The sequence below is a fragment of the Zalophus californianus genome, chromosome 1 (genome assembly GCF_009762305.2).
Source record: "Zalophus californianus isolate mZalCal1 chromosome 1, mZalCal1.pri.v2, whole genome shotgun sequence".
NCBI classification, from domain to species: Eukaryota; Metazoa; Chordata; class Mammalia; order Carnivora; family Otariidae; genus Zalophus; species Zalophus californianus.
The window spans coordinates 171,340,404-171,355,060 of NC_045595.1; the positions used below are offsets into that span (position 1 = coordinate 171,340,404).

The 14,657-nt window shown below is 34.1% G+C and overlaps 1 protein-coding gene across 7 annotated transcripts in view; it reads right to left on the reverse strand.

Moving 5' to 3' along the window:
* EPHA6 (EPH receptor A6) overlaps positions 1 to 14,657 on the reverse strand; it is an 828,987-nt gene that overhangs the window by 298,343 nt on the left and 515,987 nt on the right. The gene's annotated exons all lie outside the window — the stretch shown is intronic.

Sequence of the window (14,657 nt, forward strand, 5' to 3'; positions counted from 1 at the left end):
TTTGGGTCAAAATGTATGAAAAGTTTTACAGTTCTTTATGTACTTCTAGCTAGTGCTTTAGAAAAATTTAACTCTATTATAGTGCTAAAAAAAAAGTCAAAGGGGTTTGGTTTCATTAGTTTATTGGAACTATTTTCATCCATAGAAATAAAAAAATGAGGCTGTCAAAATGTTTCTGATTATAGGTTATTTGTGAGGCATAGAATATTTTGTGATGCTCAATGAGTTATAACTAATTCATTGTTTTTTTTCAGCAGTTTGAATTAAGAGTTTCATATTAAATTATTTAATTTTATTTAGTTATAGAACTATGTAATGTTTAAAATTTAATAAAAATAGAACAAAAATATTTACTTTCATTTTTTCTTCCTTAGAGCTCTTGATTCAAATTCATGCTTCAGTGAAATAAACAAAACTACACCTCAGGAGAGCAGTTATTTAATAAAGATAATGGGTGTGATTTACTGTGGCAATGCATATTATTTTTCCAAAGCCCTCATTCTGAAAATAAAGAAAAAAAATTAAGAGGAAAAAAGGATATATACATCACTTTAAAATAATATTTTCTTGCTATAAAAGTCTGAATGAACTAAAACAAACATTCATGTTTTTATAATTTCTACACTTGGCAGCAATAAATTTTGACTTAAAATAGCATTTCCCAAAGGTTTTTCCACGAACAGTATTTCTAAGGAATATATGCCGTTAAGGTAAATTTTTTTAAAAGTTCTATGATTGTGTAAATTTGGGTCTTCTGGTGAGCAGATTACAAATCATTCCATCATCATTTCAAAATGAAGTTGAAGATATTTATGGACAGAAATACAAGTGTGGTAAAATGGGAAAGAGATCAATTAGACAAGGAGAGCTTTCCGAACACATGCACAGTGCATGTCTGAGTCCTCTGAAAAAAGAGGTGAAGAAACAGGACTGGGTAGAAAATGTCTCAGAGGCAGTGCAATTCTGAAAGTCTTGGCCAGGCATTTGGGAGCACCAGAGAGAACACTGTCTGTTAGAAGAGTTCTGCATTTGTCAAGAAAGGCCTGCCTGGCATATCCTTGCTTAAAAAGTATTATCCCATCTGTATGAGTGCACAAATACCACATTATTTAGTTTTGTAGGTCTTTGAAATTTCTACAAATATTGTTATAGTGTATGTAGTCTTCTGAGATTGCATTATGTTTCTAAGTTTAGCATGCTGAGACATTACACTGTTCACACCATTCATTTGTACATTATGTTCAAGCACATTTATATATAGTATCCATTCATTTTCACTACTATACATTACTCATGTCCCACTATACTATAATTTAGTCCCTTTCTTGATGAAATTGATTTTTTTAAAGATTTTATTTATTCATTTGACAGAGAGAAAGACAGAGAGGGAACACAAGCAGGGGGAGTGGGAGAGGGAGAAGCAGGCTTCCCTCGGAGCAGGGAGCCCCATGCGGGGCTCGATCCCAGGACACTGGGATCATGACCTGAGCTGAAGGCAGATACCTAATGACTGAGCCACCCAGGCGCCCCGAAATTGATTTTTTTAACAATGTTTCCTAAAACAAGAAAGGGGAACCCTTTTGCACTGTTGGTGGGAATGCAAACTGGGGCAGCCACTCTGGAAAACAGTGAGGAGAATCCTCAAAAAGTTAAAAAAAAAAATAGAACTATCCTATCATCCAGTAATTACACTACTATTTACCCCCAAAATACAAAAATACTAATTCAAAGGGATACATGCACCCCAACAGCATCATCTTTTATAGCAGCAGCATCTATAATAGTCTAATCATAGAAACAGCCCAAGTGTCCATCGACTGATGAATGGAAAAAGAAGATGTGAGATACACACACACACACACACACACACACACACACACACACACACACACACACACACACCAGGTGTTGTATGGAATTGTTGAATCACTATATTGTACACCAGAAACTAATATTACACTGTATATTAACTAACTGGAATTTAAATAAAAATATAAAAAACCCAACTAACAAAAAAAATGTTTCCTTAAACATTCTAGAATATTTTCTTAATCACACATGTAAGATTTTTTTGCAGTATATATATAGCAGTAAAACTGCTGAGTCACTGGATATGAAAATATAGAAATTTATAAAATTTTTACCCCAAATGATTTTTCAATTTACACCCATTCTAATAGCATGAGTTCCTATTGTTCGACATCATCTTCAATTCTTAAAAATATCAGATTTCTTAATTTTGCTAATCTAGTGTGTATAAAATGTTATGTCATTGTGGTTTCAATTCAATTCACATTTTCTTTATTATTAATGAAATTGAGCATATTTTTTATATAGTTTGATTTTTTTACTCAAAATATCCATTTTACTTTTTTAGTTAGTTTCAAGTTTTATAGGTTGATATTTTTTATTAGGCTGTACTTTTTCTGATTGTTTTATAGGATTTCTTTATGTATTTTTTTTAAGTAGGCTCCATGCCCAGTGTGGAGCCCAATGTGGGGCTTGAACTCATGACCCTGAGATCAACACCTGAGCTGAGATCAAGAGTCAGATGCCCGACTGAGCCACCCAGGCACCCCTCATTGTCCGTCTTTTATTTTCATTGCCACATTAATTTTAGAGTCAGTTTGTCAATTTCTACAAAAAGACATGTGAGGGTTTTTGTTAGAATTCGATTGAGTCTACATATCATTTGAGGGAAAAATTACCTTTCTATGACAGTCTCACTGATCCATGAATGCAGACTCTCCATTTACTTGAGTGTTTTTAAATGTCTTTCTGTAAAGTCTTACAATTGTTTTGCATATATTGAGATATGTTTTAGGTTTATCCCCAAATATTTCACAGATTATGTTGCTATTACAAATGTAATTTCTTTGAAAATTATGTTTGCTGTTTGCTGCTGGTATGCAGAAATGCAACTGAACTTTTATAGCCAGCCACCTTGATACAGTCTAATTATTTAAACAACTTGTATATAAATTTGGTGAAAATTTCTTTGTATAAAGTCATATCTGAGATAATGTGAGTTTTCCTTTTACAATTCATATCATTATGTTATATTATTTATTTTCATCTAATTGAAATGACTAGAACCTATAATATTTAGTAGAAACAATGATAGTAGGCATTTTCATATAGTTCCTGTTTTTAGGAGATTTACTTTAGTATTTCCTCCCTAAGAAGGATATTTTCTTGGTTTTAATTACCTTAAGGAAGTTATCTTATGTTCCTAGTTTTCTAAGAATTACACTCAAGAATAAGTATTAGATATCAAATGCCTTTTCTGCATCTATTGAGAATTTCCTCCTTTAATCTACTAACAGAAATTATATTTATAAATTATTTTCTGTTAAAACCCTCATGCATTATTGAAATAAATCCACTTTTTTTGGTTTGCTTTTTTAATAATCTGCTTGATTTGTTGGCTAGTATTTAGTTTAGAATTTTGTAATTATGTTTCTGAGATTTGCCTGTAATTGTTTCTCTTGCGGTTCTCTTTCAGTTAGGGTTATTCTGGTCATATACAATGTGCTTCACAGAATTCCCTCTTTTTTCCTGTTCTTTGGAAGTGTTTACATATGTTTGGAATGATGTATTCCTTGAAAGTTTGGTAAAATGACTTCTAAAACTATTTAAACCAGAAGATCTGAAATTTTTTAAAAAATATTTTATTTATTTATTTGATAGAGCAAGAGAGCACAAGCAGGGGGAGCAACAGAGGGAGAGGGAGAAGCAGGCTCCCCACTGAGCAGGGAGACTAATGGGGCTCCATCCCAGGACCCTGAGATCGTGACCTCAGCTGAAGGCAGCCACTTAACTGAATGAGCCACCCAAGTGTCCCAGAAGCTCTGAATTTTAAAGCAATTTTATCCACTGATTCAAAGTATTAGTTAAATAACTATTAAACCCATTAAATAGTTAAATAACTATTCAAGTTATTGACTTCAATTATATTTAGTAAATAATATTTTTATGCAACTTTAGTTTATACAAGTTTTCACATTTATTTGTATGAAGTTGATCTGGGTAAACTCATTATCGTTTCAATCCCTACAATATTTGTTATTTTATCCCCACTACTATTCTCATTAATTTTTAGTTTATTTCTTTTACTTTGATCAGTCTATCTCCAGTTTTCTATAACTGATTCATCTCTTCAACTTTTGGTTTTGTTGATCTTCTCTTTTGTATCCTTTTTCTTTTGGTATTTTCCTAATTCTACTCTTGTTGTAATTTCCTTTTTTCCACTTTCCCTGGATTTATCCCTTTTTTTCTTCTTCTGCTAAATTCATAAGTAGAATACTTAGCTCATTAATTTTGGGAAATTATTATTTTATAATATAGAGACTTGTTATGAATTTCCATTTCTGAACTGCTTATACAACATGGCATGCTTTTTGCTGTGTAGTATTTTCATTACCATTCCATTAGAAGTACTTTAATTTCCTTTATCATTTCTTCTTTGACCCATGAATGCTATCTTTACCCAATATTTGAGTTCCTTCTCAAAATATTATTTTATACATGCAATGTTTGTTCAGATTTATGTGTATATTTACTATTTAATTTATTCATTTTTGGCTTCTTATATTCTCCTTTTGGAATAATTTTCCTTCTTACTGAAGCCATCCTTTAGGAGTTCCTACATGGTAGGTCTTTTGATGACAAACTCTGTTTATCTCTAAATGTCTTTATTTTACCCTTGTTCACAGATGATTCTGGGTTGATGAATGGTCTCTATCAAAAATTTGAAGGTAATTTTCTTCAATCTTCTGCCTTCTGTTGTGCTGAGAAGTCTGCTTTAATTCTAATTGTCATTCCTTTGTCAACAGAATGAGAAATAAGTCTCACTAATTTAAAAATTGTCCTCTTTGCCATTTCTTTATATTCTGCATTTCTACTAAAAAGTTTCTAACTGTAACATGAGTTGTTTTTCCAATTTTAAATATGTTATACTTTGTGGATTCACTGGTCCTAGAAAATTTATAGTCATTATGCATGTAAGTATTGCATGCTCTCCATTCCTTTTGCTTTTTCTTTCTTAGAATCCAGTTCAGTGTATATTTGATTTTGTTATTCTATTTTTCACAACTCTTTATTCTTCTTTTATAAAATTTCCTTTAACTTGTCTCTTTGGGCTGAGTTCTGGGCAACATTTTCAGATATATCTTCAAGTTTACTAAATGTCTCCTCTTATTATTGTTTGTAATATGTGTATATATACATTTTAAATATGTATATATATATACACCTTATATACATAGACATATATATAATTTATATATAAATGAATAAATACTTAATCCATTGGTTGAGTGTCTTCTTACAATAATCACATATTTTCATTTTATAAGTTCCTTTTTCTCCTAATCTGCCTATTCTTCTCATCTCTCTCTCGTTTTCCTGATTGCATTTGCTTTTTTTTTAAACATTCTATATATAACTGTTCTATGTATGATTCTTTAACCTATTTAGTCCATGGGATTCTAAATCTGTCGCTGACTTTCTGATGACTCATTCATGTTTTCTTGTTTTCCCTTGTCCTTGGTGTTCCTTGATTATGATATTATTGCCTCATCATAATCTGTGGTGTCATTGAGTCCTACATTTTCTCCAGAGAGGATTTACTTGTATGTTTGTGATCGGATGTGTATCAAAAAAAAAAAAAGCCCCCCATCAGGGGGCTGCTGATGAAATGGTGCCACTTCAATTTTTCTTGAGCATCTTGGCTCAGCACAGGAAACCCAGGATGAGTTCCCCCTCCTAGCTAGTGGCCTAATACTCTAATTTTTATAATGGTGCTTTCAGAATACTGAGAAATCTGCTCTCTGAGAAAGCCCATCATACCAGACTGACAGTGTGTTTCTCCTCCACTCTCAGGCTATTATTATTGTTATTTTGGACAGGCAAAAACAAATACTTGAATTTTTCCTTTAGCTTTTGTGAGACCAAAATAACCATCGAGAGTAGGCTTTATATATACCTATTTATTTTGCCAAGGAAGAGCCTTTAGGAATACCTTAGTCTGCCATCATTCTAGAAAAAATCTAGTAAGTCACTTTCTAAGACTAAGTGACATAGAGCTTTTTTTTCAATAGAATCCCCAAAAACATAGGAGAAGAAAAATTGGAGTTTAGGAGTAACAAATCATTCATTCATACAATCACCTATTTCTCAATTTTTATTGAATTATTACATTATATCTGGCCAAGTAATAGATGCTGGAGATGCAAAGCTGCACCACACATGATGTTAAGATGACTCACAATCTAGCATGTGAGGACAAGCACGGTCACAGAAAGGTCTGCAGTAATTTGCAATTCCCTTTTGTCCTTGTCCCTGCAAAAATCTTCTTTACTTTTCAATTGACACATATATTTAAAATAAAATTGCAATGAAAGATATATGGGAACTATAATTGTTTTTAAGATACACATCTGATCACAGGTCTACATCTCCTGAAATGTTTTCTACTTTGAAACAATGCAATATTTTGCTTAGATTCACCCCCAACTGAATATTTTGGGAAATATAACTTATGAATCAAATGTACTATTTTGAATGCAAACATTTTAAAGAAAGACACTTATAAACACCTTTCTTGATTTGGACATTTAAAAAGGCAAGTAAGTGGATGAGAGGTATAAAATTAATTAATTTCCTGAGTGATGGATTGGGTAAAAATAATTGAAAGTTTAATAAAGACAAAGATATTCTATAATCGTGAAAGACATGACATTTCTTTTTTTTTTTAAGATTTTATTTATTTATTTGGCAGAGAGATAGAGCCAGAGAGCACAAGTGGAAAGAATAGCAGAGGGAGAGAGAGACGCAGGCTCCCCACTTGAGCAGGGAGCCCAATGCGGGGCTCCATCCCAGGACCCCGGGATCATGACCTGAGCCGAAGGCAGACGCTCAACCATCTGAGCCACCCAGGCACCCCTAGACATGACATTTCTAATGACAGTTAATTATATCTTAAGCATATTTAACCAAATATAATAAAGCACTACTTAAAATATTTAATATCATCCTTAACCTGAATCTGTGGTGCTAAACAGTGCCCCATGTTAATGTTCGATAGATATTTGTTGAATGAGGGAAGGAAGGAGAAGGGGGGGTGCTTCCGCACTGTTGCAGCCTGTCTCCTCTTCCCCCTTACTGTACTCTCTCAGTACATTATCTCTTCCTTGAACCTGACAACTTCCTTGGGTTTCTTTTTTTTTTCTTGGGTTTTCACAAAAGTGTTCTCTTTGTCTAGAAGGCTTTTGTTTTCCCATTTTGCCACAGTTGTTAATATTAAGTGTCTCCCATTGTGGGCTGGTACCTAAGCCAAAAATGAAAATGTTTTATCTCTTTAATTCTTTAAAGTTGTATCCACAAAGGATTTTTATTACAGAAATTCACTTAACTCTAAATTCTAATGTAACCTTGGTTGCAAAAGAGTCTTGGATTTAATGTTCAGGGTACAGCATGGTGTAAAAGAAGAAATTCTGAATTTGCTGTTAGGTAGCAAAAATGTGTAGCTCAGGGGCATAAAATATATTTTAGTTTCTTCTTTCCATTTCTATCTTCTTTGCTTTGTCCTATGTTAAAACAAAATATTAATACAAGGTAAAATGTCCATTTGTAAGAATAAAAAAGGAGTGGGTATTTTTGATTTCTATATTCTGCAGATTACAATACTTGGGCCAAAAATTGGGTTCACAAGTTCTGGCAATTAAGTGAAATTGAGAAATATATTTTATTTTTGACAATAAACTATATAACACTGAAGTTAGAAAATTAGATTTTTCCTCAAATATTACTCAAGTAGAAAAATACAAGTGCTTTTAAAAATAAAGGCTATTGAATAAATGAGTAGACGATAATGTCAACCAATGTTGTTTTGAAGGCAGAATATGGGCTTATATGTGGCGTTTGCAGATACTTTGTTTCTGATCATCTAATTTAACAAAGGATAGAGATCAGAGACTGTACGTGAATGTGTTTTGAAATGTCTTTTTGTGGTCTGCTACAAATAAACACCTTAAATGCATTTCCTCCAAGTCCCAGATCTTATTCAGTCAAAAGACCATATCTTTAATAAGTTCATCTAATAAAACAAACAAATAAAAAATAGTTCCTGGGGCGCCTGGGTGGCTCAGTTGGTTAAGCGACTGCCTTCGGCTCAGGTCATGATCCCGGAGTCCCGGGATCAAGTCCCACATCGGGCTCCCGGCTCAGCGGGGAGCCTGCTTCTCCCTCTGACCCTCTCCCTCTCATGCTGTTTCTCTCTCTCTCTCTCTCTCTCTCTCTCAAATAAATAAATTAAAAAAAAAATAGTTCCTGTTTATAGCCTTTGTCAAAAAACATGGTAGGCTTTGTAATTAAAAGATGTATATGATCAAGTTGGTGACCATTACAGAGGAATGAGTTCAAGTTTCTTTGGTCCTTTTCACAAAGTCATATCCTGATCTCAACATGTATCATGACTGGGATATATTTTATATCATTTTATACAGTTTGTTTTATTTCAAATTGTGCCTTCAGCTTTATTTTCTTCTAGAAAATTTTATGGACTTCAAGGTGTCAAAGAATAGACAAGACACAATTACAACACGCCAGTCACATCGGGAGACTAATTAAATTTGGATGACACTGGGCTGATGCTGAGGGAAGTAGAATGTGACTAGTTAAAAACAAAGGAGTCGATAAACACTGACATAAAAAAAAAACAGGTTTTCCTTAGATTACAGATAACTACTCCTAATGACTATTGTAACTATTTTTTCCAGTAACTTTTCAGTGACAGTAACATCATCATACATTGTTTACTTCATTTTATGAGAACCAGTGTTTGCACGACAAGCAGTCCTAATTGGAGAGGGTTCTGAGTCACCTTTTTTAGAGCAAAGCCACCTGGATTACTGCTTTCCCCAGAGTGACTCTTCTGTTCTGCAAGAAAGACAATCAGGAAATGCTCTCCAGACCATTTTAATATGAAATACCAAAGCTTAGAAATCCCCTGTAAATAATTGAAGGCAACCATTAGGAGTAGAGCCAACCATTCTCTTAATGGAGAGGTCATGAGGGACAATAAGCAGAGAACCTCTCTGAAAAGTCCAAGGAACTTTTGGTGGTTTATAATTGATTTTTCTGGGCAGATTTCCTTTTTTCAAATAGTAATTATATCAGTGTCATTAATAATGGCTGTTGCAAGGGGCCTTGCTTTATTCTCCAAGGAAAAAATTATATCTGGTCAGAGAAGCCTCATAATTATTTCTACTTATTTGAAGCAGATAACAGACTTAGGTTTTTTTCCCTCACATTTGAGAATCTAAGACACTTAAGCTTTCCCCTGAGGAATCAGGATAATAATAGCAGAGCCGGGAAATGAAGCAGCTTACTACACATTGCTTACTATGCGGGAATAAGCTAAAAGAGTTTTGCTGTAATAGTTTAACTCCCAGAGCACTTTTTTTTATTGTTATGTTAATCACCATATATTACATCATTAGTTTTTGGTGCAGTGTTCCATGATTCATTGTTTGTTCATAACACCCAGTGCTCCATGCAGAACGTGCCCTCCTCAATACCCATCACCAGGCTAACCCATCCCCCTACCCCCCTCCCCTCTAGAACCCTCAGTTTGTTTTTCAGAGTCCATCATCTCTCATGGTTCGTCTCCCCCTCTGACATACTCCCCTTTTCTTCCTCTCCTGTTATCTTCTTCTTTTTCTTTTTTCTTAAAATATGTTGCGTTATTTGTTTCAGAAGTACAGATCTGTGATTCAACAGTCTTGCACAATTCACAGCGCTCACCATAGCACATACCCTCCCCAATATTTATCACCCAGCCACCCCATCCCTCCCACCCCCAACCACTCCAGTAACACTCAGTTTCTTTCCTGAGATTAAGAATTCCTCATATCAGTGAGGTCATGTGATACATGTCTTTCTCTGATTGACTTATTTCACTCAGCATAACACCCTCCAGTTCCATCCACGTCGTTGCAAATGGCAAGATCTCATTCCTTTTGATGGCTGCATAACATTCCATTGTGTATATATACCACATCTTCTTTATCCATTCATCTGTCGATGGGCATCTTGGCTCTTTCCACAGTTTGGCTATGGTGGACATTGCTGCTATAAACATTGGGGTACACGTACCCCTTCGGGTCCCTACATTTGTATCTTTGTGGTAAATACCCAGTAGTGCAATTGCTGGATCGAACGGTAGCTCTAATTTCAACTGTTTGAGGAACCTCCATACTGTTTTCCAGAGGGGTTGCACCAGCTTGCATTCCCACCAACAGTGTAGGAGGGTTCCCCTTTCTCCACATCCCCGCCAACATCTGTTGTTCCGTGACTTGTTAATTTTAGCCATTCTGACGGGTGTGAGGTGGTATCTCATTGAGGTTTTGATTTGGATTTCCCTGATGCCAAGCGATGTTGAGCACTTTTTCATGTGCCTGTTGGCCATTTGGATGTCTTCTTTGGAGAAATGTCTGTTCATGTCTTCTGCCCATTTCTTGATTGGATTATTTGTTCTTTGGGTGTTGAGTTTGATAAGTTCTTTATAGATTTTGGATACTAGCCCTTTATCTGATATGTCATTTGCAAATATTTTCTCCCATTCTGTCGGTTGTCTTTTGGTTTTGTGGACTGTTTCTTTTGCTGTGCAGAAGCTTTTTATCTTGATGAAATCCCAATAGTTCATTTTTGCCCTGGCTTCCCGTGCCTTTGGCGATGTTTCTAGGAAGAAGTTGCTGCGGCTAAGGTCAAAAAGGTTGCTACCTGTGTTCTCCCTTAAGATTTGGATGGACTCCTGTCTCACGTTTAGGTCTTTCAACCATTTGGAGTCTATTTTTGTGTGTGGTGTAAGGAAATGGTCCAGTTTCATTCTTCTGCATGTGGCTGTCCAATTTTCCCAACACCATTTGTTGAAGAGACTGTCTTTTTGCCATTGGACATTCTTTCCTGCTTTGTCAAAAATAAGTTGACCATAGAGTTGAGGGTCCATTTCTGGGCTCTCAATTCTGTTCCATTGATCTATGTGTCTGTTTTTGTGCACTTTTGTAGTAATTATTTTTTTTTCTAAATTTTAAAGGTCTGATGCATTTCTTGAGGATGTTAAGTATCTTTCTAAATTAAGAAAGTAAGGCATTTTCTCAAACAAAATTTCTTTGTGAAGAGATGTACTGATTAACAATTAGAAAAGATAAGTTTAGAGGATTGGCTGAAGCAGAGAAATGCTGTTTTAAGCCTTGCCTTTATTAAGATATTTATTTGAATATATCAGGTAATACAAATCTAGATACAAATTTCTTGAGAAATGACCTTTCTTGATTTAATTTTATATTTACACAAACACACATACACACACACGTACACACACACATACAAACACCAATATTCATGCAGCTCTTTTGCCCAGTTTTTTCCATACTATGAGTGGATCTATTAATCTTCCCATGGCTCTTTATAAAACTATGTGGCACAGCACTTGATGTATTTTTTGATATTTTAATTAATACTTATTTGGGAAAAAGTTCAATTTTTTTTTTAATGACCTGAGAAGATACGGTGTTGGTTCATAAAATCAAGTTTAGAGATCTCTTTCACAAATTAAATTTTTAGTTATTTACAACAACATTAACTACTTTCCTCTATATCTTTACTATCCAGGAGTATTTATATAGTGAGAGAAAACTTCTGTTGTTTCTAAGGGCAGCTTTATCCTTTTGTAAGGCCAGGGGAATTGTGCTTTCATGGGATCTGGTCTACTTGAACTATCAGAAATTGTTAAGGTCTTGCAAGAGTCAAAGCACCATATATTCTTAATTATAGCTGAAGATAGGCCAAAGGTATAAGTTTTTCTGCTTAAGCCTCATCATGAGGATTAAGAATGGGTTTATTTACTTGGAAATGTAGTTAGGTTTTTTGTTTTACTTTTATTTTAGACATAGAAAAATAACTACGTGGGATATTTAAATGACATAACTGAGTTATTTGAAAAAAAGAGATCTGTTATATGTATGAAGTTGGGCTTTTATATGTTCAATTTTGGACAGCATAGTATAATCTTCTAAGAAAATTTTTAAAAATGAAATGGCCATATCATTGAACTATCTAGAGTATGTTTTTATTAATTAATTAATTAATTACCTTGTTAATCTTTTTCATAATTTTCATGGTTGTTCTTTTTATTTTATTTTATTTTATTATGTTATGTTAATCACCATACATTACATCATTAGGTTTTGATGTAGTGTTCCGTGATTCATTGTTTGCATATAACACCCAGTGCTCCATTCAATACATGCCCTCTTTAATACCCATCACCAGGCTAACCCATCCCCCCCACCCCTCTCCCCTCTAGAACCCTCTGTTTGTTTCTCAGAGTCCACAGTCTCTCATGGTTTGTTTCCCCCTCCGATTCCCCCCCTTCAAAGACATGGTGTTTCAGAGTAGTTACATTGCATTTCTTCACAATTTTCTGTTGAAGCCAAATTAAAGCACCACAGATCCTTCCGAGAAGACCGATACAGTGGCCCACTTCTAAGATTCACCCTAACAATCCCCTCTTCTAGTGTTTATACCATTATGCAGTTCCCTTCCATATTTTACCAGGGTTGGTCTGTATGACCAATAGAATATGACAGAGGAGATAGTAACTGCTAAAATTAGATTATAAAAGATATTGCCTCTTTTTTACATGTGATCAAGCCCACCTGATGAGCAGCTGAAGTTTCCTCTCACATGAATGAGCTTGAGAAAAGTTTCCCTAGCCTCTGTTTCAGCTGACTGCAGCCCAAAATAGCTTGACTTCAACCCCATGGAAGATCTTGAGCCAGAACCATGCAGCTGAGCCACTCCTGGATCTCTGATTCTTGGATACTTTGTGAATAATACATATTCATTATTGTAAGCTGCTAAGCATTTGGGTAATTTGTTATATAGTAACAGAAAACTAATACAGTTGATCTTTAGATGAGGTTAATGTTCAGTATCTTTTCCTATAAGGGTAGCCTATTAAATAACATTTTCCAAATGGTGGTGCTTTCTGAAACAATATGGAATATTAGAAGAGAGCTGGCCTTGCATTCAGGATACCTGTATTGTGGTCTTGGATGTCACAGAAGCCACAATTATTCTGGGTCTAGCATGCTAATATATGCCAGAGTTAGATTAAATTTGCCCTAACGACCATTCATATTTTTAAATTCTGTAATTCTAAGAGGATTTTTATGCTTTCAGTTTGGAAATCCCTTTGCAAATGAAATCTTTATTTACCATAATATTGCCTACTTTTTGATATATACCTATTTTCATAAATGATTAATAAAAAGAGAAGACGTTATTACAAGGATGGTAGATGAGGGAAAGAGAATGTTTGGTTGCCACGTATCCTCTGCATAACCTACTTTGGTCTTTACGGAGTAAGAAGAAAGACAAAGAAGAAATGAGAACCATGAGGGAAGACATGAAAAGGCGGACACATTGGAGTAATTTACCCCAACTAGATAGTAATGAAATAATAAGATCTGTCAAAATAAGTAGAATATCATGTTTAAAGGATGGTTCTCATATATAAAAAACTTGTCTTAAACAGAAGAGCAAGAACCCTGTATCAAAATATAGCCTAAGTTGTCATCAACATATTTAATATATATTTGGAAAGCATAATCATAATACAACTATTTTTCTATGTTTCCGGCCATACTACTATACATTTATATCTAATTTGTAAGAGAAAAATTTATGTTTCTTATTTAATGTCAAATGTTTTAGAGTTCAAGAAGTATGCAAATTCACATGTTAAGAAATCGATTTTGTGATTTCCAAATTAAAATGTTATCATACGCTTATACTAAAACTTCTTCAGTGACAATACAATAATATTATGGGATAGTATCAACTGGTTAACATTAATGTGGATGATACTTTTTAAATGTAGGGAACTGGTTCTGCTCTGTAGTTTACTACATAGTGTAATATCTATGGTCTTTATACCTGTTTGGCTTATTACCATATCATCTATAGAACAGAATAATCCTTTTGGTGCTGTTGGATAAGATGTCATTCTGTTTGGGTAACAAAATTTAAAGGATCTTAGTGCAGGGACTGGAACCATTGAAAACCCAAACTGGTACTAATATTTTAACTAACACCAATTTTAGAATGGTAAATGTATTGAATGCCTATTCTTTCCAAGTTTATATTTATATAAATATTTATATTTAAAAGTATTGTTTAATCTGTTCTTCATAATAGCTTATTTGGTTGTTATCATTTCTCTCCAACAGATGAGGAAATTCAAGTTCATGGAAATAATAATTGCTATGGTCATACAGTTAATTAGTGTCAAAACCTGAATTCTAGCACAGGTCTGTCAAAATCCACTATGATTAGAGTATTACTTCCTTTGATTGTCAAGGAGCTGAAAGGGAGTTTTAAAAGAATATCATAAAGCCATTTTCAATTTGGCTGAGGGAAATTGAGAAGTTTAAGGGCTTGTACAAGGTCTGCAACTAGTTAGAGGCAGAATTGATAGAACTACCCCATTCAGTTTCATTTCAATTGCTTTATGATTTTAAATTATAGTACACTTTTGTTCTTATGGGTCAAATATTTTATTTCACAAGTATCAGGATGAACTGACTAAA